The sequence below is a fragment of the Amia ocellicauda genome, unplaced genomic scaffold (genome assembly GCF_036373705.1).
Source record: "Amia ocellicauda isolate fAmiCal2 unplaced genomic scaffold, fAmiCal2.hap1 HAP1_SCAFFOLD_68, whole genome shotgun sequence".
Classification (NCBI taxonomy): Eukaryota; Metazoa; Chordata; class Actinopteri; order Amiiformes; family Amiidae; genus Amia; species Amia ocellicauda.
The window spans coordinates 30,423-55,000 of record NW_027102996.1 but is presented as its reverse complement, the minus strand read 5'-3'; the positions used below and the strand labels follow the sequence as shown (position 1 = coordinate 55,000).

Sequence of the window (24,578 nt, the reverse complement as noted above, 5' to 3'; positions counted from 1 at the left end):
TCTTACCCCCTCACCATAGTTTGTCAAATGTTTAAACAACTGAACTTATATTCAAGGTTTGTTTCTCTTCATATGTTTTACTGGTTTACATTTGTCTCAGCAACCTGTTGAATGATTCTTCTGCTTTCAAAACAAAATGACAACAGGATGAATGCACACACTTGAAAATACAATACATGCAATGTTATGCATCATAGTGATGCAACCTCCTTTCAGTTTCATACTGCATGTCAATTGAAATCCTTACTGAAATGCACACCTTCTCAAGATTGCGCTTGACTGGCGTGTCAGGCACTCAATTACAGCTGTTTTATCAAGACAAATGTGTTCGTTTTGTAAAATATAGTTCCGGTCTGGTGTGGCACCCCAGCTAACGCACAACGTTGCCACAACGTTTCGTGTTAGCAGGGACTGTCTGCGGCGCGCTGGTGTGTCCCGGGCTTTAGAGTAGAGAGACAGTTCAACTGTAAGTATGAACGGCAGAAACGGATATTGCCTTCCCTTTAAGTAGAGCGTCAGGGACAGCCTCCCTGGCTTACGGCCATACTAGCCTGAATACGCCCGATCTCGTCCGATCTCGGAAGCTAAGCAGGCTCGGGCCTGGTCAGTACTTGGATGGGAGACCGCCTGGGAATACCAGGTGCTGTAAGCTTTTGCATCTTTTACACACCAGAGGGCGACAAATCACGAGTTTTAACTTTGGATACACGCAATTTCATCATTATTTCAGATTTGACTTCCCCAAATACACAGGCATACAATAGATCTTGTTCTCCAACGTAAACGGTCCCTAGTAACTAGGGTACATTCGTAAATAAATTGAGCATCATGGCTAGAAGTGACTAAATGTTGCCTAATCTTTCTCATCGAGAAATGACACAATTACAGCAACACAAAAAGGAACTCCACCGGACAAAGTTCAGTGCTCACAAGGAGCCTCATTCAACACACACGGTTCCATTCCCATTCATGCAAAGCACGAAAGTGTAAAACTTGGGAACATACTTGAGAGCAAAGATCACATTCAATCTCATTCAAGGCACGGATGTGAATGCAACGGGATGAAATTACTGAAATGATGCCTGCCCTCGAACTGTGATGATGGACTACCCGACTCGCCAATAATATTGGGTTCTGGTGTATTGAAATACAGGAGCTGCTGGATTTGTGTGTTTTCTTACCCCCTCACCATAGTTTGTCAAATGTTTAAACAACTGAACTTATATTCAAGGTTTGTTTCTCTTCATATGTTTTACTGGTTTACATTTGTCTCAGCAACCTGTTGAATGATTCTTCTGCTTTCAAAACAAAATGACAACAGGATGAATGCACACACTTGAAAATACAATACATGCAATGTTATGCATCATAGTGATGCAACCTCCTTTCAGTTTCATACTGCATGTCAATAGAAATCCTTACTGAAATGCACACCTTCTCAAGATTGCGCTTGACTGGCGTGTCAGGCACTCAATTACAGCTGTTTTATCAAGAGAATGTGTTCGTTTTGTAATATATAGTTCCGGTCTGGTGTGGCACCCCAGCTAACGCACAACGTTGCCACAATGTTGCCACAACGTGGCGTGTTAGCAGGGACTGTCTGCGGCGCGCTGGTGTGTCCCGGGCTTTAGAGTAGAGAGACAGTTCAACTGTAAGTATGAATGGCAGAAACGGATATTGCCTTCCCTTTAAGTAGAGCGTCAGGGACAGCCTCCCTGGCTTACGGCCATACTAGCCTGAATACGCCCGATCTCGTCCGATCTCGGAAGCTAAGCAGGCTCGGGCCTGGTCAGTACTTGGATGGGAGACCGCCTGGGAATACCAGGTGCTGTAAGCTTTTGCATCTTTTACACACCAGAGGGCGACAAATCACGAGTTTTAACTTTGGATACACGCAATTTCATCATTATTTCAGATTTGACTTCCCCAAATACACAGGCATACAATAGATCTTGTTCTCCAACGTAAACGGTCCCTAGTAACTAGGGTACATTCGTAAATAAATTGAGCATCATGGCTAGAAGTGACTAAATGTTGCCTAATCTTTCTCATCGAGAAATGACACAATTACAGCAACACAAAAAGGAACTCCACCGGACAAAGATCAGTGCTCACAAGGAGCCTCATTCAACACACACGGTTCCATTCCCATTCATGCAAAGCACGAAAGTGTAAAACTTGGGAACATACTTGAGAGCAAAGATCACATTCAATCTCATTCAAGGCACGGATGTGAATGCAACGGGATGAAATTACTGAAAAGATGCCTGCCCTCGAACTGTGATGATGGACTACCCGACTCGCCAATAATATTGGGTTCTGGTGTATTGAAATACAGGAGCTGCTCGATTTGTGTGTTTTCTTACCCCCTCACCATAGTTTGTCAAATGTTTAAACAACTGAACTTATATTCAAGGTTTGTTTCTCTTCATATGTTTTACTGGTTTACATTTGTCTCAGCAACCTGTTGAATGATTCTTCTGCTTTCAAAACAAAATGACAACAGGATGAATGCACACACTTGAAAATACAATACATGCAATGTTATGCATCATAGTGATGCAACCTCCTTTCAGTTTCATACTGCATGTCAATTGAAATCCTTACTGAAATGCACACCTTCTCAAGATTGCGCTTGACTGGCATGTCAGGCACTCAATTACAGCTGTATTATCAAGACAATGTGTTCGTTTTGTAAAATATAGTTCCGGTCTGGTGTGGCACCCCAGCTAACGCACAACGTTGCCACAATGTTGCCACAACGTGGCGTCTTAGCAGGGACTGTCTGCGGCGCGCTGGTGTGTCCCGGGCTTTAGAGTAGAGAGACAGTTCAACTGTAAGTATGAACGGCAGAAACGGATATTGCCTTCCCTTTAAGTAGAGCGTCAGGGACAGCATTCCTGGCTTACGGCCATACTAGCCTGAATACGCCCGATCTCGTCCGATCTCGGAAGCTAAGCAGGCTCGGGCCTGGTCAGTACTTGCATGGGAGACCGCCTGGGAATACCAGGTGCTGTAAGCTTTTGCATCTTTTACACACCAGAGGGCGACAAATCACGAGTTTTAACTTTGGATACACGCAATTTCATCATTATTTCAGATTTGACTTCCCCAAATACACAGGCATACAATAGATCTTGTTCTCCAACGTAAACGGTCCCTAGTAACTAGGGTACATTCGTAAATAAATTGAGCATCATGGCTAGAAGTTACTAAATGTTGCCTAATCTTTCTCATCGAGAAATGACACAATTACAGCAACACAAAAAGGAACTCCACCGGACAAAGTTCAGTGCTCACAAGGAGCCTCATTCAACACACACGGTTCCATTCCCATTCATGCAAAGCACGAAAGTGTAAAACTTGGGAACATACTTGAGAGCAAAGATCACATTCAATCTCATTCAAGGCACGGATGTGAATGCAACGGGATGAAATTACTGAAATGATGCCTGCCCTCGAACTGTGATGATGGACTACCCGACTCGCCAATAATATTGGGTTCTGGTGTATTGAAATACAGGAGCTGCTGGATTTGTGTGTTTTCTTACCCCCTCACCATAGTTTGTCAAATGTTTAAACAACTGAACTTATATTCAAGGTTTGTTTCTCTTCATATGTTTTACTGGTTTACATTTGTCTCAGCAACCTGTTGAATGATTCTTCTGCTTTCAAAACAAAATGACAACAGGATGAATGCACACACTTGAAAATACAATACATGCAATGTTATGCATCATAGTGATGCAACCTCCTTTCAGTTTCATACTGTATGTCAATTGAAATCCTTATTGAAATGCACACCTTCTCAAGATTGAGCTTGACTGGCGTGTCAGGCACTCAATTACAGCTGTATTATCAAGACAATGTGTTCGTTTTGTAATATATAGTTCCGGTCTGGTGTGGCACCCCAGCTAACGCACAACGTTGCCACAATGTTGCCACAACGTGGCGTGTTAGCAGGGACTGTCTGCGGCGCGCTGGTGTGTCCCGGGCTTTAGAGTAGAGAGACAGTTCAACTGTAAGTATGAACGGCAGAAACGGATATTGCCTTCCCTTTAAGTAGAGCGTCAGGGACAGCCTCCCTGGCTTACGGCCATACTAGCCTGAATACGCCCGATCTCGTCCGATCTCGGAAGCTAAGCAGGCTCGGGCCTGGTCAGTACTTGGATGGGAGACCGCCTGGGAATACCAGGTGCTGTAAGCTTTTGCATCTTTTACACACCAGAGCGCGACAAATCACGAGTTTTAACTTTGGATACACGCAATTTCATCATTATTTCAGATTTGACTTCCCCAAATACACAGGCATACAATAGATCTTGTTCTCCAACGTAAACGGTCCCTAGTAAATAGGGTACATTCGTAAATAAATTGAGCATCATGGCTAGAAGTGACTAAATGTTGCCTAATCTTTCTCTTCGAGAAATGACACAATTACAGCAACACAAAAAGGAACTCCACCGGACAAAGATCAGTGCTCACAAGGAGCCTCATTCAACACACACGGTTCCATTCCCATTCATGCAAAGCACGAAAGTGTAAAACTTGGGAACATACTTGAGAGCAAAGATCACATTCAATCTCATTCAAGGCACGGATGTGAATGCAACGGGATGAAATTACTGAAATGATGCCTGCCCTCGAACTGTGATGATGGACTACCCGACTCGCCAATAATATTGGGTTCTGGTGTATTGAAATACAGGAGCTGCTGGATTTGTGTGTTTTCTTACCCCCTCACCATAGTTTGTCAAATGTTTAAACAACTGAACTTATATTCAAGGTTTGTTTCTCTTCATATGTTTTACTGGTTTACATTTGTCTCAGCAACCTGTTGAATGATTCTTCTGCTTTCAAAACAAAATGACAACAGGATGAATGCACACACTTGAAAATACAATACATGCAATGTTATGCATCATAGTGATGCAACCTCCTTTCAGTTTCATACTGCATGTCAATTGAAATCCTTACTGAAATGCACACCTTCTCAAGATTGCGCTTGACTGGCGTGTCAGGCACTCAATTACAGCTGTTTTATCAAGAGAATGTGTTCGTTTTGTAATATATAGTTCCGGTCTGGTGTGGCACCCCAGCTAACGCACAACGTTGCCACAATGTTGCCACAACGTGGCGTGTTAGCAGGGACTGTCTGCGGCTGCGCTGGTGTGTCCCGGGCTTTAGAGTAGAGAGACAGTTCAACTGTAAGTATGAACGGCAGAAACGGATATTGCCTTCCCTTTAAGTAGAACGTCAGGGACAGCCTCCCCGGCTTGCGGCCATACTAGCCTGAATACGCCAGATCTCGTCCGATCTCGGAAGCTAAGCAGGCTCGGGCCTGGTCAGTACTTGGATGGGAGACCGCCTGGGAATACCAGGTGCTGTAAGCTTTTGCATCTTTTACACACCAGAGGGCGACAAATCACGAGTTTTAACTTTAAATACACGCAATTTCATCATTATTTCAGATTTGACTTCCCCAAATACACAGGCATACAATAGATCTTGTTCTCCAACGTAAACGGTCCCTAGTAACTAGGGTACATTCGTAAATAAATTGAGCATCATGGCTAGAAGTGACTAAATGTTGCCTAATCTTTCTCATCGAGAAATGACACAATTACAGCAACACAAAAAGGAACTCCACCGGACAAAGATCAGTGCTCACAAGGAGCCTCATTCAACACACACGGTTCCATTCCCATTCATGCAAAGCACGAAAGTGTAAAACTTGGGAACATACTTGAGAGCAAAGATCACATTCAATCTCATTCAAGGCACGGATGTGAATGCAACGGGATGAAATTACTGAAAAGATGCCTGCCCTCGAACTGTGATGATGGACTACCCGACTCGCCAATAATATTGGGTTCTGGTGTATTGAAATACAGGAGCTGCTCGATTTGTGTGTTTTCTTACCCCCTCACCATAGTTTGTCAAATGTTTAAACAACTGAACTTATATTCAAGGTTTGTTTCTCTTCATATGTTTTACTGGTTTACATTTGTCTCAGCAACCTGTTGAATGATTCTTCTGCTTTCAAAACAAAATGACAACAGGATGAATGCACACACTTGAAAATACAATACATGCAATGTTATGCATCATAGTGATGCAACCTCCTTTCAGTTTCATACTGCATGTCAATTGAAATCCTTACTGAAATGCACACCTTCTCAAGATTGCGCTTGACTGGCATGTCAGGCACTCAATTACAGCTGTATTATCAAGACAATGTGTTCGTTTTGTAAAATATAGTTCCGGTCTGGTGTGGCACCCCAGCTAACGCACAACGTTGCCACAATGTTGCCACAACGTGGCGTCTTAGCAGGGACTGTCTGCGGCGCGCTGGTGTGTCCCGGGCTTTAGAGTAGAGAGACAGTTCAACTGTAAGTATGAACGGCAGAAACGGATATTGCCTTCCCTTTAAGTAGAGCGTCAGGGACAGCATTCCTGGCTTACGGCCATACTAGCCTGAATACGCCCGATCTCGTCCGATCTCGGAAGCTAAGCAGGCTCGGGCCTGGTCAGTACTTGCATGGGAGACCGCCTGGGAATACCAGGTGCTGTAAGCTTTTGCATCTTTTACACACCAGAGGGCGACAAATCACGAGTTTTAACTTTGGATACACGCAATTTCATCATTATTTCAGATTTGACTTCCCCAAATACACAGGCATACAATAGATCTTGTTCTCCAACGTAAACGGTCCCTAGTAACTAGGGTACATTCGTAAATAAATTGAGCATCATGGCTAGAAGTTACTAAATGTTGCCTAATCTTTCTCATCGAGAAATGACACAATTACAGCAACACAAAAAGGAACTCCACCGGACAAAGTTCAGTGCTCACAAGGAGCCTCATTCAACACACACGGTTCCATTCCCATTCATGCAAAGCACGAAAGTGTAAAACTTGGGAACATACTTGAGAGCAAAGATCACATTCAATCTCATTCAAGGCACGGATGTGAATGCAACGGGATGAAATTACTGAAATGATGCCTGCCCTCGAACTGTGATGATGGACTACCCGACTCGCCAATAATATTGGGTTCTGGTGTATTGAAATACAGGAGCTGCTGGATTTGTGTGTTTTCTTACCCCCTCACCATAGTTTGTCAAATGTTTAAACAACTGAACTTATATTCAAGGTTTGTTTCTCTTCATATGTTTTACTGGTTTACATTTGTCTCAGCAACCTGTTGAATGATTCTTCTGCTTTCAAAACAAAATGACAACAGGATGAATGCACACACTTGAAAATACAATACATGCAATGTTATGCATCATAGTGATGCAACCTCCTTTCAGTTTCATACTGTATGTCAATTGAAATCCTTATTGAAATGCACACCTTCTCAAGATTGAGCTTGACTGGCGTGTCAGGCACTCAATTACAGCTGTATTATCAAGACAATGTGTTCGTTTTGTAATATATAGTTCCGGTCTGGTGTGGCACCCCAGCTAACGCACAACGTTGCCACAATGTTGCCACAACGTGGCGTGTTAGCAGGGACTGTCTGCGGCGCGCTGGTGTGTCCCGGGCTTTAGAGTAGAGAGACAGTTCAACTGTAAGTATGAACGGCAGAAACGGATATTGCCTTCCCTTTAAGTAGAGCGTCAGGGACAGCCTCCCTGGCTTACGGCCATACTAGCCTGAATACGCCCGATCTCGTCCGATCTCGGAAGCTAAGCAGGCTCGGGCCTGGTCAGTACTTGGATGGGAGACCGCCTGGGAATACCAGGTGCTGTAAGCTTTTGCATCTTTTACACACCAGAGCGCGACAAATCACGAGTTTTAACTTTGGATACACGCAATTTCATCATTATTTCAGATTTGACTTCCCCAAATACACAGGCATACAATAGATCTTGTTCTCCAACGTAAACGGTCCCTAGTAAATAGGGTACATTCGTAAATAAATTGAGCATCATGGCTAGAAGTGACTAAATGTTGCCTAATCTTTCTCTTCGAGAAATGACACAATTACAGCAACACAAAAAGGAACTCCACCGGACAAAGATCAGTGCTCACAAGGAGCCTCATTCAACACACACGGTTCCATTCCCATTCATGCAAAGCACGAAAGTGTAAAACTTGGGAACATACTTGAGAGCAAAGATCACATTCAATCTCATTCAAGGCACGGATGTGAATGCAACGGGATGAAATTACTGAAATGATGCCTGCCCTCGAACTGTGATGATGGACTACCCGACTCGCCAATAATATTGGGTTCTGGTGTATTGAAATACAGGAGCTGCTGGATTTGTGTGTTTTCTTACCCCCTCACCATAGTTTGTCAAATGTTTAAACAACTGAACTTATATTCAAGGTTTGTTTCTCTTCATATGTTTTACTGGTTTACATTTGTCTCAGCAACCTGTTGAATGATTCTTCTGCTTTCAAAACAAAATGACAACAGGATGAATGCACACACTTGAAAATACAATACATGCAATGTTATGCATCATAGTGATGCAACCTCCTTTCAGTTTCATACTGCATGTCAATTGAAATCCTTACTGAAATGCACACCTTCTCAAGATTGCGCTTGACTGGCGTGTCAGGCACTCAATTACAGCTGTTTTATCAAGAGAATGTGTTCGTTTTGTAATATATAGTTCCGGTCTGGTGTGGCACCCCAGCTAACGCACAACGTTGCCACAATGTTGCCACAACGTGGCGTGTTAGCAGGGACTGTCTGCGGCTGCGCTGGTGTGTCCCGGGCTTTAGAGTAGAGAGACAGTTCAACTGTAAGTATGAACGGCAGAAACGGATATTGCCTTCCCTTTAAGTAGAACGTCAGGGACAGCCTCCCCGGCTTGCGGCCATACTAGCCTGAATACGCCAGATCTCGTCCGATCTCGGAAGCTAAGCAGGCTCGGGCCTGGTCAGTACTTGGATGGGAGACCGCCTGGGAATACCAGGTGCTGTAAGCTTTTGCATCTTTTACACACCAGAGGGCGACAAATCACGAGTTTTAACTTTGGATACAAGCAATTTCATCATTATTTCAGATTTGACTTCCCCAAATACACAGGCATACAATAGATCTTGTTCTCCAACGTAAACGGTCCCTAGTAACTAGGGTACATTCGTAAATAAATTGAGCATCATGGCTAGAAGTGACTAAATGTTGCCTAATCTTTCTCATCGAGAAATGACACAATTACAGCAACACAAAAAGGAACTCCACCGGACAAAGTTCAGTGCTCACAAGGAGCTTCATTCAACACACACGGTTCCATTCCCATTCATGCAAAGCACGAAAGTGTAAAACTTGGGAACATACTTGAGAGCAATGATCACATACAATCTCATTCAAGGCACGGATGTGAATGCAACGGGATGAAATTACTGAAATGATGCCTGCCCTCGAACTGTGATGATGGACTACCCGACTCGCCAATAATATTGGGTTCTGGTGTATTGAAATACAGGAGCTGCTGGATTTGTGTGTTTTCTTACCCCCTCACCATAGTTTGTCAAATGTTTAAACAACTGAACTTATATTCAAGGTTTGTTTCTCTTCATATGTTTTACTGGTTTACATTTGTCTCAGCAACCTGTTGAATGATTCTTCTGCTTTCAAAACAAAATGACAACAGGATGAATGCACACACTTGAAAATACAATACATGCAATGTTATGCATCATAGTGATGCAACCTCCTTTCAGTTTCATACTGCATGTCAATTGAAATCCTTACTGAAATGCACACCTTATCAAGATTGCGCTTGACTGGCGTGTCAGGCACTCAATTACAGCTGTTTTATCAAGACAATGTGTTCGTTTTGTAATATATAGTTCCGGTCTGGTGTGGCACCCCAACTAACGCACAACGTTGCCACAACGTTGCCTCAACGTGGCGTGTTAGCAGGGACTGTCTGCGGCGCGCTGGTGTGTCCCGGGCTTTAGAGTAGAGAGACAGTTCAACTGTAAGTATGATCGGCAGAAACGGATATTGCCTTCCCTTTAAGTAGAGCGTCAGGGACAGCCTCCCTGGCTTACGGCCATACTAGCCTGAATACGCCCGATCTCGACCGATCTCGGAAGCCAGGCAGCCTCGGGCCTGGTCAGTACTTGGATGGGAGACCGCCTGGGAATACCAGGTGCTGTAAGCTTTTGCACCTTTTACACACCAGAGGGCGACAAATCACGAGTTTTAACTTTGGATACACACAATTTCATCATTATTTCAGATTTTACTTCCCCAAATACACAGGCATACAATAGATCTTGATCTCCAACGTAAACGGTCCCTAGTAACTAGGGTACATTCGTAAATTAATTGAGCATCATGGCTAGAAGTGACTCAATGTTGCCTAATCTTTCTCATCAAGAAATGACACAATTACAGCAACACAAAAAGGAACTCCACCACACAAAGTTCAGTGCTCACAAGGAGACTCATTCAACACACACGGTTCCATTCCCATTCATGCAAAGCACGAAAGTGTAAAACTTGGGAACATACTTGAGAGCAAAGATCACATTCAATCTCATTCAAGGCACGGATGTGAATGCAACGGGATGAAATTACTGAAATGATGCCTGCCCTCGAACTGTGATGATGGACTACCCGACTCGCCAATAATATTGGGTTCTGGTGTATTGAAATACAGGAGCTGCTGGATTTGTGTGTTTTCTTACCCCCTCACCATAGTTTGTCAAATGTTTAAACAACTGAACTTATATTCAAGGTTTGTTTCTCTTCATATGTTTTACTGGTTTACATTTGTCTCAGCAACCTGTTGAATGATTCTTCTGCTTTCAAAACAAAATGACAACAGGATGAATGCACACACTTGAAAATACAATACATGCAATGTTATGCATCATAGTGATGCAACCTCCTTTCAGTTTCATACTGCATGTCAATTGAAATCCTTACTGAAATACACACCTTCTCAAGATTGCGCTTGACTGGCGTGTCAGGCACTCAATTACAGCTGTTTTATCAAGACAATGTGTTCGTTTTGTAAAATATAGTTCCGGTCTGGTGTGGCACCCCAGCAAACGCACAACGTTGCCACAACGTTGCCACAACGTGGCGAGTTAGCAGGGACTGTCTGCGGCGCGCTGGTGTGTCCCGGGCTTTAGAGTAGAGAGACAGTTCAACTGTAAGTATGAACGGCAGAAACGGATATTGCCTTCCCTTTAAGTAGAGCGTCAGGGACAGCCTCCCTGGCTTACGGCCATACTAGCCTGAATACGCCCGATCTCGACCGATCTCGGAAGCCAGGCAGGCTCGGGCCTGGTCAGTACTTGGATGGGAGACCGCCTGGGAATACCAGGTGCTGTAAGCTTTTGCACCTTTTACACACCAGAGGGCGACAAATCACGAGTTTTAACTTTGGATACACACAATTTCATCATTATTTCAGATTTTACTTCCCCAAATACACAGGCATACAATAGATCTTGATCTCCAACGTAAACGGTCCCTAGTAACTAGGGTACATTCGTAAATTAATTGAGCATCATGGCTAGAAGTGACTCAATGTTGCCTAATCTTTCTCATCAAGAAATGACACAATTACAGCAACACAAAAAGGAACTCCACCACACAAAGTTCAGTGCTCACAAGGAGACTCATTCAACACACACGGTTCCATTCCCATTCATGCAAAGCACGAAAGTGTAAAACTTGGAAACATACTTGAGAGCAAAGATCACATTCAATCTCATTCAAGGCACGGATGTGAATGCAACGGGATGAAATTACTGAAATGATGCCTGCCCTCGAACTGTGATGATGGACTACCCGACTCGCCAATAATATTGGGTTCTGGTGTATTGAAATACAGGAGCTGCTGGATTTGTGTGTTTTCTTACCCCCTCACCATAGTTTGTCAAATGTTTAAACAACTGAACTTATATTCAAGGTTTGTTTCTCTTCATATGTTTTACTGGTTTACATTTGTCTCAGCAACCTGTTGAATGATTCTTCTGCTTTCAAAACAAAATGACAACAGGATGAATGCACACACTTGAAAATACAATACATGCAATGTTATTCATCATAGTGATGCAACCTCCTTTCAGTTTCATACTGCATGTCAATTGAAATCCTTACTGAAATGCACACCTTCTCAAGATTGCGCTTGACTGGCGTGTCAGGCACTCAATTACAGCTGTTTTATCAAGACAATGTGTTCGTTTTGTAAAATATAGTTCCGGTCTGGTGTGGCACCCCAACTAACGCACAACGTTGCCACAACGTTGCCACAACGTGGCGTGTTAGCAGGGACTGTCTGCGGCGCGCTGGTGTGTCCCGGGCTTTAGAGTAGAGAGACAGTTCAACTGTAAGTATGATCGGCAGAAACGGATATTGCCTTCCCTTTAAGTAGAGCGTCAGGGACAGCCTCCCTGGCTTACGGCCATACTAGCCTGAATACGCCCGATCTCGACCGATCTCGGAAGCCAGGCAGCCTCGGGCCTGGTCAGTACTTGGATGGGAGACCGCCTGGGAATACCAGGTGCTGTAAGCTTTTGCACCTTTTACACACCAGAGGGCGACAAATCACGAGTTTTAACTTTGGATACACACAATTTCATCATTATTTCAGATTTTACTTCCCCAAATACACAGGCATACAATAGATCTTGATCTCCAACGTAAACGGTCCCTAGTAACTAGGGTACATTCGTAAATTAATTGAGCATCATGGCTAGAAGTGACTCAATGTTGCCTAATCTTTCTCATCAAGAAATGACACAATTACAGCAACACAAAAAGGAACTCCACCACACAAAGTTCAGTGCTCACAAGGAGACTCATTCAACACACACGGTTCCATTCCCATTCATGCAAAGCACGAAAGTGTAAAACTTGGGAACATACTTGAGAGCAAAGATCACATTCAATCTCATTCAAGGCACGGATGTGAATGCAACGGGATGAAATTACTGAAATGATGCCTGCCCTCGAACTGTGATGATGGACTACCCGACTCGCCAATAATATTGGGTTCTGGTGTATTGAAATACAGGAGCTGCTGGATTTGTGTGTTTTCTTACCCCCTCACCATAGTTTGTCAAATGTTTAAACAACTGAACTTATATTCAAGGTTTGTTTCTCTTCATATGTTTTACTGGTTTACATTTGTCTCAGCAACCTGTTGAATGATTCTTCTGCTTTCAAAACAAAATGACAACAGGATGAATGCACACACTTGAAAATACAATACATGCAATGTTATGCATCATAGTGATGCAACCTCCTTTCAGTTTCATACTGCATGTCAATTGAAATCCTTACTGAAATGCACACCTTCTCAAGATTGCGCTTGACTGGCGTGTCAGGCACTCAATTACAGCTGTTTTATCAAGACAATGTGTTCGTTTTGTAATACATAGGTCTGGTGTGGCACCCCAGCTAACGCACAACGTTGCCACAACGTTTCGTGTTAGCAGGGACTGTCTGTGGCGCGCTGGTGTGTCCCGGACTTTAGAGTAGAGAGACAGTTCAACTGCAAGTATGAGCGGCAGAAACGGATATTGCCTTCCCTTTAAGTAGAGCGTCAGGGACAGCCTCCCTGGCTTACGGCCATACTAGCCTGAATACGCCCGATCTCGTCCGATCTCGGAAGCTAAGCAGGCTCCGGCCTGGTCAGTACTTGGATGGGAGACCGCCTGGGAATACCAGGTGCTGTAAGCTTTTGCATCTTTTACACACCAGAGGGCGACAAATCACGAGTTTTAACTTTGGATACACGCAATTTCATCATTATTTCAGATTTGACTTCCCCAAATACACAGGCATACAATAGATCTTGTTCTCCAACGTAAACGGTCCCTAGTAACTAGGGTACATTCGTAAATAAATTGAGCATCATGGCTAGAAGTGACTAAATGTTGCCTAATCTTTCTCATCGAGAAATGACACAATTACAGCAACACAAAAAGGAACTCCACCGGACAAAGTTCAGTGCTCACAAGGAGCCTCATTCAACACACACGGTTCCATTCCCATTCATGCAAAGCACGAAAGTGTAAAACTTGGGAACATACTTGAGAGCAAAGATCACATTCAATCTCATTCAAGGCACGGATGTGAATGCAACGGGATGAAATAACTGAATTGATGCCTGCCCTCGAACTGTGATGATGGACTACCCGACTCGCCAATAATATTGGCTTCTGGTGTATTGAAATACAGGAGCTGCTGGATGTGTGTGTTTTCTTACCCCCTCACCATAGTTTGTCAAATGTTTAAACAACTGAACTTATATTCAAGGTTTGTTTCTCTTCATATGTTTTACTGGTTTACATTTGTCTCAGCAACCTGTTGAATGATTCTTCTGCTTTCAAATTAAAATGACAACAGGATGAATGCACACACTTGAAAATACAATACATGCAATGTTATGCATCATAGTGATGCAACCTCCTTTCAGTTTCATACTGCATGTCAATTGAAATCCTTACTGAAATGCACACCTTCTCAAGATTGCGCTTGACTGGCGTGTCAGGCACTCAATTACAGCTGTTTTATCAAGACAATGTGTTCGTTTTGTAATACATAGTTCCGGTCTGGTGTGGCACCCCAGCTAACGCACAACGTTGCCACAATGTTGCCACAACGTGGCGTGTTAGCAGGGACTGTCTGCGGCGCGCTGGTGTGTCCCGGGCTTTAGAGTAGAGAGACAGTTCAACTGTAAGTATGAACGGCAGAAACGGATATTGCCTTCCCTTTAAGTAGAGCGTCAGGGACAGCCTCCCTGGCTTACGGCCATACTAGCCTGAATACGCCCGATCTCGTCCGATCTCGGAAGCTAAGCAGGCTCGGGCCTGGTCAGTACTTGGATGGGAGACCGCCTGGGAATACCAGGTGCTGTAAGCTTTTGCATCTCTTACACACCAGAGGGCGACAAATCACGAGTTTTAACTTTGGATACACGCAATTTCATCATTATTTCAGATTTGACTTCCCCAAATACACAGGCATACAATAGATCTTGTTCTCCAACGTAAACGGTCCCTAGTAACTAGGGTACATTCGTAAATAAATTGAGCATCATGGCTAGAAGTGACTAAATGTTGCCTAATCTTTCTCATCGAGAAATGACACAATTACAGCAACACAAAAAGGAACTCCACCGGACAAAGTTCAGTGCTCACAAGGAGCCTCATTCAACACACACGGTTCCATTCCCATTCATGCAAAGCACGAAAGTGTAAAACTTGGGAACATACTTGAGAGCAAAGATCACATTCAATCTCATTCAAGGCACGGATGTGAATGCAACGGGATGAAATTACTGAAATGATGCCTGCCCTCGAACTGTGATGATGGACTACCCGACTCGCCAATAATATTGGGTTCTGGTGTATTGAAATACAGGAGCTGCTGGATTTGTGTGTTTTCTTACCCCCTCACCATAGTTTGTCAAATGTTTAAACAACTGAACTTATATTCAAGGTTTGTTTCTCTTCATATGTTTTACTGGTTTACATTTGTCTCAGCAACCTGTTGAATGATTCTTCTGCTTTCAAAACAAAATGACAACAGGATGAATGCACACACTTGAAAATACAATACATGCAATGTTATGCATCATAGTGATGCAACCTCCTTTCAGTTTCATACTGCATGTCAATTGAAATCCTTACTGAAATGCACACCTTCTCAAGATTGCGCTTGACTGGCGTGTCAGGCACTCAATTACAGCTGTTTTATCAAGACAATGTGTTCGTTTTGTAATATATAGTTCCGGTCTGGTGTGGCACCCCAGCTAACGCACAACGTTGCCACAACGCTGCCACAACGTGGCGTGTTAGCAGGGACTGTCTGCGGCGCGCTGGTGTGTCCCGGGCTTTAGAGTAGAGAGACAGTTCAACTGTAAGTATGAACGGCAGAAACGGATATTGCCTTCCCTTTAAGTAGAGCGTCAGGGACAGCCTCCCTGGCTTACGGCCATACTAGCCTGAATACGCCCGATCTCGTCCGATCTCGTCCGATCTCGGAAGCCAAGCAGGCGCGGGCCTGGTCAGTACTTGGATGGGAGACCGCCTGGGAATACCAGGTGCTGTAAGCTTTTGCATCTCTTACACACCAGAGGGCGACAAATCACGAGTTTTAACTTTGGATACACGCAATTTCATCATTATTTCAGATTTGACTTCCCCAAATACACAGGCATACAATAGATCTTGTTCTCCAACGTAAACGGTCCCTAGTAACTAGGGTACATTCGTAAATAAATTGAGCATCATGGCTAGAAGTGACTAAATGTTGCCTAATCTTTCTCATCGAGAAATGACACAATTACAGCAACACAAAAAGGAACTCCACCGGACAAAGTTCAGTGCTCACAAGGAGCCTCATTCAACACACACGGTTCCATTCCCATTCATGCAAAGCACGAAAGTGTAAAACTTGGGAACATACTTGAGAGCAAAGATCACATTCAATCTCATTCAAGGCACGGATGTGAATGCAACGGGATGAAATTACTGAAATGATGCCTGCCCTCGAACTGTGATGATGGACTACCCGACTCGCCAATAATATTGGGTTCTGGTGTATTGAAATACAGGAGCTGCTGGATTTGTGTGTTTTCTTACCCCCTCACCATAGTTTGTCAAATGTTGAAACAACTGAACTTATATTCAAGGTTTGTTTCTCTTCATATGTTTTACTGGTTTACATTTGTCTCAGCAACCTGTTGAATGATTCTTCTGCTTTCAAAACAAAATGACAACAGGATGAATGCACACACTTGAAAATACAATACATGCAATGTTATGCATCATAGTGATGCAACCTCCTTTCAGTTTCATACTGCATGTCAATTGAAATCCTTACTGAAATGCACACCTTCTTAAGATTGCGCTTGAATGGCGTGTCAGGCACTCAATTACAGCTGTTTTATCAAGACAATGTGTTAGTTTTGTAATACATTGGTCTGGTGTGGCACCCCAGCTAACGCACAACGTTGCCACAACGTTTCGTGTTAGCAGGGACTGTCTGCGGCGCGCTGGTGTGTCCCGGGCTTTAGAGTAGAGAGACAGTTCAACTGTAAGTATGAACGGCAGAAACGGATATTGCCTTCCCTTTAAGTAGAGTGTCAGGGACAGCATTCCTGGCTTACGGCCATACTAGCCTGAATACGCCCGATCTCGGAAGCTAAGCAGGCTTGGGCCAGGTCAGTACTTGGATGGGAGACCGCCTGGGAATACCAGGTGCTGTAAGCTTTTGCATCTTTTACACACCAGAGGGCGACAAATCACGAGTTTTAACTTTGGATACACGCAATTTCATCATTATTTCAGATTTGACTTCCCCAAATACACAGGCATACAATAGATCTTGTTCTCCAACGTAAACGGTCCCTAGTAACTAGGGTACATTCGTAAATAAATTGAGCATCATGGCTAGAAGTGACTAAATGTTGCCTAATCTTTCTCATCGAGAAATGACACAATTACAGCAACACAAAAAGGAACTCCACCGGACAAAGTTCAGTGCTCACAAGGAGCCTCATTCAACACACACGGTTCCATTCCCATTCATGCAATGCACGAAAGTGTAAAACTTGGGAACATACTTGAGAGCAAAGATCACATTCAATCTCATTCAAGGCACGGATGTGAATGCAACGGGATGAAATTACTGAAATGATGCCTGCCCTCGAACTGTGATGATGGACTACCCGACTCGCCAATAATATTGGGTTCTGGTGTATTGAAATACAGGAGCTGCTGGATTTGTGTGTTTTTTTACCCCCTCACCATAGTTTGTCAAATGTTTAAACAACTGAACTTATATTCAAGGTTTGTTTCTCTTCATATGTTTTACTGGTTTACATTTGTCTCAGCAACCTGTTGAATGATTCTTCTGCTTTCAAAACAAAATGACAACAGGATGAATGCACACACTTGAAAATACAATACATGCAATGTTATGCATCATAGTGATGCAACCTCCTTTCAGTTTCATACTGCATGTCAATTGAAATCCTTACTGAAATGCACACCTTCTCAAGATTGCGCTTGACTGGCGTGTCAGGCACTCAATTACAGCTGTTTTATCAAGACAACGTGTTCGTTTTGTAATATATAGTTCCGGTCTGGTGTGGCACCCCAGCTAACGCACAACGTTGCCACAATGTTGCCACAACGTGGCGTGTTAGCAGGGACTGTCTGCGGCGCGCTGGTGTGTCCCGGGCTTTAGAGTAGAGAGACAGTTCAACTGTAAGTATGAACGGCAGAAACGGATATTGCCTTCCCTTTAAGTAGAGCGTCAGGGACAGCCTCCCTGGCTTACGGCCATACTAGCCTGAATACGCCCGATCTCGTCAGATCTCGGAAGCTAAGCAGGCTCGTGCCTGGTCAGTACTTGGATGGGAGACCGCCTGGGAATACCAGGTGCTGTAAGCTTTTGCATCTTTTACACACCAGAGGGCGACAAATCACGAGTTTTAACTTTGGATACACGCAATTTCATCATTATTTCAGATTTTACTTCCCCAAATACACAGGCATACAATAGATCTTGTTCTCCAACGTAAACGGTCCCTAGTAACTAGGGTATATTCGTAAATAAATTGAGCATCATGGCTAGAAGTGACTAAATGTTGCCTAATCTTTCTCATCGAGAAATTACACAATTACAGCAACACAAAAAGGAACTCCACCGGACAAAGTTCAGTGCTCACAAGGAGCCTCATTCAACACACACGGTTCCATTCCCATTCATGCAAAGCACGAAAGTGTAAAACTTGGGAACATACTTGAGAGCAAAGATCACATTCAATCTCATTCAAGGCACGGATGTGAATGCAACGGGATGAAATTACTGAAATGATGCCTGCCCTCGAACTGTGATGATGGACTACCCGACTCGCCAATAATATTGGGTTCTGGTGTATTGAAATACAGGAGCTGCTGGATTTGTGTGTTTTCTTACCCCCTCACCATAGTTTGTCAAATGTTTAAACAACTGAACTTATATTCAAGGTTTGTTTATCTTCATATGTTTTACTGGTTTACATTTGTCTCAGCAACCTGTTGAATGATTCTTCTGCTTTCAAAACAAAATGACAACAGGATGAATGCACACACTTGAAAATACAATACATGCAATGTTATGCATCATAGTGATGCAACCTCCTTTCAGTTTCATACTGCATGTCAATTGAAATCCTTACTGAAATGCACACCTTCTCAAGATTGCGCTTGACTGGCTTGTCAGGCACTCAATTACAGCTGTTTTATCAAGACAATGTGTTCGTTTTGTAAAATATAGTTCCGGTCTGGTGTGGCACCCCAGCTAACGCACAACGCTGCCACAACGTTGCCACAACGTGGCGTGTTAGCAGGGACTGTCTGCGGCGCGCTGGTGTGTCCCGGAATTTAGAGTAGAGAGACAGTTCAACTGCAAGTATGAGCGGCAGAAACGGATATTGCCTTCCCTTTAAGTAGAGCGTCAGGGACAGCCTCCCTGGCTTACGGCCATACTAGCCTGAATAAGCCCGATCTCGTCCGATCTCGGAAGCTAAGCAGGCTCGGGCCTGGTCAGTCCTTGGATGGGAGACCGCCTGGGAATACCAGGTGCTGTAAGCTTTTGCATCTTTTACACACCAGAGGGCGACAAATCACGAGTTTTAACTTTGGATACACGCAATTTCATCATTATTTCAGATTTGACTTCCCCAAATACACAGGCATACAATAGATCTTGTTCTCCAACGTAAACGGTCCCTAGTAACTAGGGTACATTCGTAAATAAATTGAGCATCATGGCTAGAAGTGACTAAATGTTGCCTAATCTTTCTCATCGAGAAATGACACAATTACAGCAACACAAAAAGGAACTCCACCGGACAAAGTTCAGTGCTCACAAGGAGCCTCATTCAACACACACGGTTCCATTCCCATTCATGCAAAGCACGAAAGTGTAAAACTTGGGAACATACTTGAGAGCAAAGATCACATTCAATCTCATTCAAGGCACGGATGTGAATGCACCGGGATGAAATTACTGAAATGATGCCTGCCCTCGAACTGTGATGATGGACTACCCGACTCGCCAATAATATTGGGTTCTGGTGTATTGAAATACAGGAGCTGCTGGATTTGTGTGTTTTCTTACCCCCTCACCATAGTTTGTCAAATGTTTAAACAACTGAACTTATATTCAAGGTTTGTTTCTCTTCATATGTTTTACTGGTTTACATTTGTCTCAGCAACCTGTTGAATGATTCTTCTGCTTTCAAAACAAAATGACAACAGGATGAATGCACACACTTGAAAATACAATACATGCAATGTTATGCATCATAGTGATGCAACCTCCTTTCAGTTTCATACTGCATGTCAATTGAAATCCTTACTGAAATGCACACCTTCTCAAGATTGCGCTTGACTGGCGTGTCAGGCACTCAATTACAGCTGTATTATCAAGACAATGTGTTCGTTTTGTAAAATATAGTTCCGGTCTGGTGTGGCACCCCAGCTAACGCACAACGTTGCCACAATGTTTCGTGTTAGCAGGGACTGTCTGCGGCGCGCTGGTGTGTCCCGGACTTTAGAGTAGAGAGACAGTTCAACTGCAAGTATGAGCGGCAGAAACGGATATTGCCTTCCCTTTAAGTAGAGCGTCAGGGACAGCCTCCCTGGCTTACGGCCATACTAGCCTGAATACGCCCGATCTCGTCCGATCTCGGAAGCTAAGCAGGCTCGGGCCTGGTCAGTACTTGCATGGGAGACCGCCTGGGAATACCAGGTGCTGTAAGCTTTTGCATCTTTTACACACCAGAGGGCGACAAATCACGAGTTTTAACTTTGGATACACGCAATTTCATCATTATTTCAGATTTGACTTCCCCAAATACACAGGCATACAATAGATCTTGTTCTCCAACGTAAACGGTCCCTAGTAACTAGGGTACATTCGTAAATAAATTGAGCATCATGGCTAGAAGTGACTAAATGTTGCCTAATCTTTCTCATCGAGAAATGACACAATTACAGCAACACAAAAAGGAACTCCACCGGACAAAGTTCAGTGCTCACAAGGAGCCTCATTCAACACACACGGTTCCATTCCCATTCATGCAAAGCACGAAAGTGTAAAACTTGGGAACATACTTGAGAGCAAAGATCACATTCAATCTCATTCAAGGCACGGATGTGAATGCAACGGGATGAAATTACTGAAATGATGCCTGCCCTCGAACTGTGATGATTGACTACCCGACTGGCCAATAATATTGGGTTCTGGTGTTTTGAAATACAGGAGCTGCTGGATTTGTGTGTTTTCTTACCCCCTCACCATAGTTTGTCAAATGTTTAAACAACTGAACTTATATTCAAGGTTTGTTTCTCTTCAAATGTTTTACTGGTTTACATTTGTCTCAGCAACCTGTTGAATGATTCTTCTGCTTTCAAAACAAAATGACAACAGGATGAATGCACACACTTGAAAATACAATACATGCAATGTTATGCATCATAGTGATGCAACCTCCTTTCAGTTTCATACTGAATGTCAATTGAAATCCTTACTGAAATGCACACCTTCTCAAGATTGCGCTTGACAGGAGTGTCAGGCACTCAATTACAGCTGTTTTATCAAGACAATGTGTTCGTTTTGTAATATATAGTTCCGGTCTGGTGTGGCACCCCAGCTAACGCACAACGTTGCCACAATGTTGCCACAACGTGGCGTGTTAGCAGGGACTGTCTGCGGCGCGCTGGTGTGTCCCGGGCTTTAGAGTAGAGAGACAGTTCAACTGTAAGTATGAACGGCAGAAACGGATATTGCCTTCCCTTTAAGTAGAGCGTCAGGGACAGCCTTCCTGCCTTACGGCCATACTAGCCTGAATACGCCCGATCTCGTCCGATCTCGGAAGCCAAGCAGGCTCGGGCCTGGTCAGTACTTGGATGGGAGACTGCCTGGGAATACCAGGTGCTGTAAGCTCTTGCACCTTTTAATAAACTAGAGGGCGACATATCACGAGTTTTAACTTTGGATACACACAATTTCATCATTATTTCAGATTTTACTTCCCCAAATACACAGGCATACAATAGATCTTGTTCTCCAACGTAAACGGTCCCTAGTAACTAGGGTACATTCGTAAATAAATTGAGCATCATGGCTAGAAGTGACTAAATGTTGCCTAATTTTTCTCATCGAGAAATGACACAATTACAGCAACACAAAAAGGAACTCCACCGGACAAAGTTCAGTGCTCACAAGGAGCCTCATTCAACACACACGGTTCCATTCCCATTCATGCAAAGCACGAAAGTGTAAAACTTGGGAACATACTTGAGAGCAAAGATCACATTCAATCTCATTCAAGGCACGGATGTGAATGCAACGGGATGAAATTACTGAAATGATGCCTGCCCTCGAACTGTGATGATGGACTACCCGACTCGCCAATAATATTGGGTTCTGGTGTATTGAAATACAGGAGCTGCTGGATTTGTGTGTTTTCTTACCCCCTCACCATAGTTTGTCAAATGTTTAAACAACTGAACTTATATTCAAGGTTTGTTTCTCTTCATATGTTTTACTGGTTTACATTTGTCTCAGCAACCTGTTGAATGATTCTTCTGCTTTCAAAACAAAATGACAACAGGATGAATGCACACACTTGAAAATACAATACATGCAATGTTATGCATCATAGTGATGCAACCTCCTTTCAGTTTCATACTGCATGTCAATTGAAATCCTTACTGAAATGCACACCTTCTCAAGATTGCGCTTGACTGGCGTGTCAGGCACTCAATTACAGCTGTATTATCAAGACAATGTGTTCGTTTTGTAAAATATAGTTCCGGTCTGGTGTGGCACCCCAGCTAACGCACAACGTTGCCACAACGTTTCGTGTTAGCAGGGACTGCCTGCGGCGCGCTGGTGTGTCCCGGACTTTAGAGTAGAGAGACAGTTCAACTGCAAGTATGAGCGGCAGAAACGGATATTGCCTTCCCTTTAAGTAGAGCGTCAGGGACAGCCTCCCTGGCTTACGGCCATACTAGCCCGAATACGCCCGATCTCGTCCGATCTCGGAAGTCAAGCAGGCTTGGGCCTGGTCAGTACTTGGATGGGAGACCGCCTTGGAATACCAGGTGCTGTAAGCTTTTGCATCTTTTACACACCAGAGGGCGACAAATCACGAGTTTTAACTTTGGATACACGCAATTTCATCAATATTTCAGATTTTACTTCCCCAAATACACAGGCATACAATAGATCTTGTTCTCCAACGTAAATGGTCCCTAGTAACTAGGGTACATTCGTAAATAAATTGAGCATCATGGCTAGAAGTGACTAAATGTTGCCTAATCTTTCTCATCGAGAAATGACACAATTACAGCAACACAAAAAGGAACTCCACCGGACAAAGTTCAGTGCTCACAAGGAGCCTCATTCAACACACACGGTTCCATTCCCATTCATGCAAAGCACGAAAGTGTAAAACTTGGGAACATACTTGAGAGCAAAGATCACATTCAATCTCATTCAAGGCACGGATGTGAATGCAACGGGATGAAATTACTGAAATGATGCCTGCCCTCGAACTGTGATGATGGACTACCCGACTCGCCAATAATATTGGGTTCTGGTGTATTGAAATACAGGAGCTGCTGGATTTGTGTGTTTTCTTACCCCCTCACCATAGTTTGTCAAATGTTTAAACAACTGAACTTATATTCAAGGTTTGTTTCTCTTCATATGTTTTACTGGTTTACATTTGTCTCAGCAACCTCAGCAAGAATGATTCTTCTGCTTTCAAAACAAAATGACAACAGGATGAATGCACACACTTGAAAATACAATACATGCAATGTTATGCATCATAGTGATGCAACCTCCTTTCAGTTTCATACTGCATGTCAATTGAAATCCTTACTGAAATGCACACCTTCTCAAGATTGCGCTTGACTGGCGTGTCAGGCACTCAATTACAGCTGTATTATCAAGACAATGTGTTCGTTTTGTAATATATAGTTCCGGTCTGGTGTGGCACCCCAGCTAACGCACAACGTTGCCACAACGTTTCGTGTTAGCAGGGACTGTCTGCGGCGCGCTGGTGTGTCCCGGACTTTAGAGTAGAGAGACAGTTCAACTGCAAGTATGAGCGGCAGAAACGGATATTGCCTTCCCTTTAAGTAGAGCGTCAGGGACAGCCTCCCTGGCTTACGGCCATACTAGCCTGAATACGCCCGATCTCGTCCGATCTCGGAAGCTAAGCAGGCTCGGGCCTGGTCAGTACTTGGATGGGAGACCGCCTGGGAATACCAGGTGCTGTAAGCTTTTGCATCTTTTACACACCAGAGGGCGACAAATCACGAGTTTTAACTTTGAATACACGCAATTTCATCATTATTTCACATTTGACTTCCCCAAATACACAGGCATACAATAGATCTTGTTCTCCAACGTAAACGGTCCCTAGTAACTAGGGTACATTCGTAAATAAATTGAGCATCATGGCTAGAAGTGACTAAATGTTGCCTAATCTTTCTCATCGAGAAATGACACAATTACAGCAACACAAAAAGGAACTCCACCGGACAAAGTTCAGTGCTCACAAGGAGC

General features: G+C 43.6%; 19 non-coding genes and 2 pseudogenes across 19 annotated transcripts; all 21 read left to right on the top strand.

Moving 5' to 3' along the window:
• The first annotated feature begins 533 nt into the window (after window positions 1–533).
• LOC136741620 (5S ribosomal RNA) lies at window positions 534–652 on the top strand. The gene has a single exon (XR_010814305.1). It is a non-coding gene; the product is annotated as a 5S ribosomal RNA (ribosomal RNA).
• Window positions 653–1,718: 1,066 nt separating this feature from the next.
• Window positions 1,719–1,837, top strand: LOC136741609 (5S ribosomal RNA). The gene has a single exon (XR_010814294.1). It is a non-coding gene; the product is annotated as a 5S ribosomal RNA (ribosomal RNA).
• A 1,066-nt stretch (window positions 1,838–2,903) lies between these two features.
• On the top strand, window positions 2,904–3,022 carry LOC136741502 (5S ribosomal RNA). The gene has a single exon (XR_010814192.1). It is a non-coding gene; the product is annotated as a 5S ribosomal RNA (ribosomal RNA).
• A 1,066-nt stretch (window positions 3,023–4,088) lies between these two features.
• Window positions 4,089–4,207, top strand: LOC136741597 (5S ribosomal RNA). Its single transcript, XR_010814283.1, has one exon. It is a non-coding gene; the product is annotated as a 5S ribosomal RNA (ribosomal RNA).
• Window positions 4,208–5,274: 1,067 nt separating this feature from the next.
• On the top strand, window positions 5,275–5,393 carry LOC136741641 (5S ribosomal RNA). The gene has a single exon (XR_010814325.1). It is a non-coding gene; the product is annotated as a 5S ribosomal RNA (ribosomal RNA).
• Window positions 5,394–6,459: 1,066 nt separating this feature from the next.
• On the top strand, window positions 6,460–6,578 carry LOC136741501 (5S ribosomal RNA). Its single transcript, XR_010814191.1, has one exon. It is a non-coding gene; the product is annotated as a 5S ribosomal RNA (ribosomal RNA).
• Window positions 6,579–7,644: 1,066 nt separating this feature from the next.
• On the top strand, window positions 7,645–7,763 carry LOC136741586 (5S ribosomal RNA). The gene has a single exon (XR_010814272.1). It is a non-coding gene; the product is annotated as a 5S ribosomal RNA (ribosomal RNA).
• Window positions 7,764–8,830: 1,067 nt separating this feature from the next.
• Window positions 8,831–8,949, top strand: LOC136741640 (5S ribosomal RNA). Its single transcript, XR_010814324.1, has one exon. It is a non-coding gene; the product is annotated as a 5S ribosomal RNA (ribosomal RNA).
• A 1,066-nt stretch (window positions 8,950–10,015) lies between these two features.
• On the top strand, window positions 10,016–10,134 carry LOC136741707 (5S ribosomal RNA). The gene has a single exon (XR_010814384.1). It is a non-coding gene; the product is annotated as a 5S ribosomal RNA (ribosomal RNA).
• Window positions 10,135–11,200: 1,066 nt separating this feature from the next.
• Window positions 11,201–11,319, top strand: LOC136741683 (5S ribosomal RNA). Its single transcript, XR_010814364.1, has one exon. It is a non-coding gene; the product is annotated as a 5S ribosomal RNA (ribosomal RNA).
• A 1,066-nt stretch (window positions 11,320–12,385) lies between these two features.
• Window positions 12,386–12,504, top strand: LOC136741706 (5S ribosomal RNA). The gene has a single exon (XR_010814383.1). It is a non-coding gene; the product is annotated as a 5S ribosomal RNA (ribosomal RNA).
• Window positions 12,505–13,554: 1,050 nt separating this feature from the next.
• Window positions 13,555–13,673, top strand: LOC136741548 (5S ribosomal RNA). Its single transcript, XR_010814235.1, has one exon. It is a non-coding gene; the product is annotated as a 5S ribosomal RNA (ribosomal RNA).
• A 1,066-nt stretch (window positions 13,674–14,739) lies between these two features.
• On the top strand, window positions 14,740–14,858 carry LOC136741575 (5S ribosomal RNA). The gene has a single exon (XR_010814261.1). It is a non-coding gene; the product is annotated as a 5S ribosomal RNA (ribosomal RNA).
• A 1,066-nt stretch (window positions 14,859–15,924) lies between these two features.
• LOC136741701 (uncharacterized) lies at window positions 15,925–16,053 on the top strand (annotated as a pseudogene).
• Window positions 16,054–17,103: 1,050 nt separating this feature from the next.
• On the top strand, window positions 17,104–17,212 carry LOC136741703 (uncharacterized; annotated as a pseudogene).
• Window positions 17,213–18,278: 1,066 nt separating this feature from the next.
• On the top strand, window positions 18,279–18,397 carry LOC136741637 (5S ribosomal RNA). The gene has a single exon (XR_010814321.1). It is a non-coding gene; the product is annotated as a 5S ribosomal RNA (ribosomal RNA).
• A 1,066-nt stretch (window positions 18,398–19,463) lies between these two features.
• Window positions 19,464–19,582, top strand: LOC136741666 (5S ribosomal RNA). The gene has a single exon (XR_010814349.1). It is a non-coding gene; the product is annotated as a 5S ribosomal RNA (ribosomal RNA).
• A 1,055-nt stretch (window positions 19,583–20,637) lies between these two features.
• LOC136741500 (5S ribosomal RNA) lies at window positions 20,638–20,756 on the top strand. The gene has a single exon (XR_010814190.1). It is a non-coding gene; the product is annotated as a 5S ribosomal RNA (ribosomal RNA).
• A 1,066-nt stretch (window positions 20,757–21,822) lies between these two features.
• Window positions 21,823–21,941, top strand: LOC136741671 (5S ribosomal RNA). The gene has a single exon (XR_010814354.1). It is a non-coding gene; the product is annotated as a 5S ribosomal RNA (ribosomal RNA).
• Window positions 21,942–22,997: 1,056 nt separating this feature from the next.
• Window positions 22,998–23,116, top strand: LOC136741639 (5S ribosomal RNA). Its single transcript, XR_010814323.1, has one exon. It is a non-coding gene; the product is annotated as a 5S ribosomal RNA (ribosomal RNA).
• Window positions 23,117–24,174: 1,058 nt separating this feature from the next.
• Window positions 24,175–24,293, top strand: LOC136741563 (5S ribosomal RNA). The gene has a single exon (XR_010814250.1). It is a non-coding gene; the product is annotated as a 5S ribosomal RNA (ribosomal RNA).
• The last annotated feature ends 285 nt before the right edge of the window (window positions 24,294–24,578 follow it).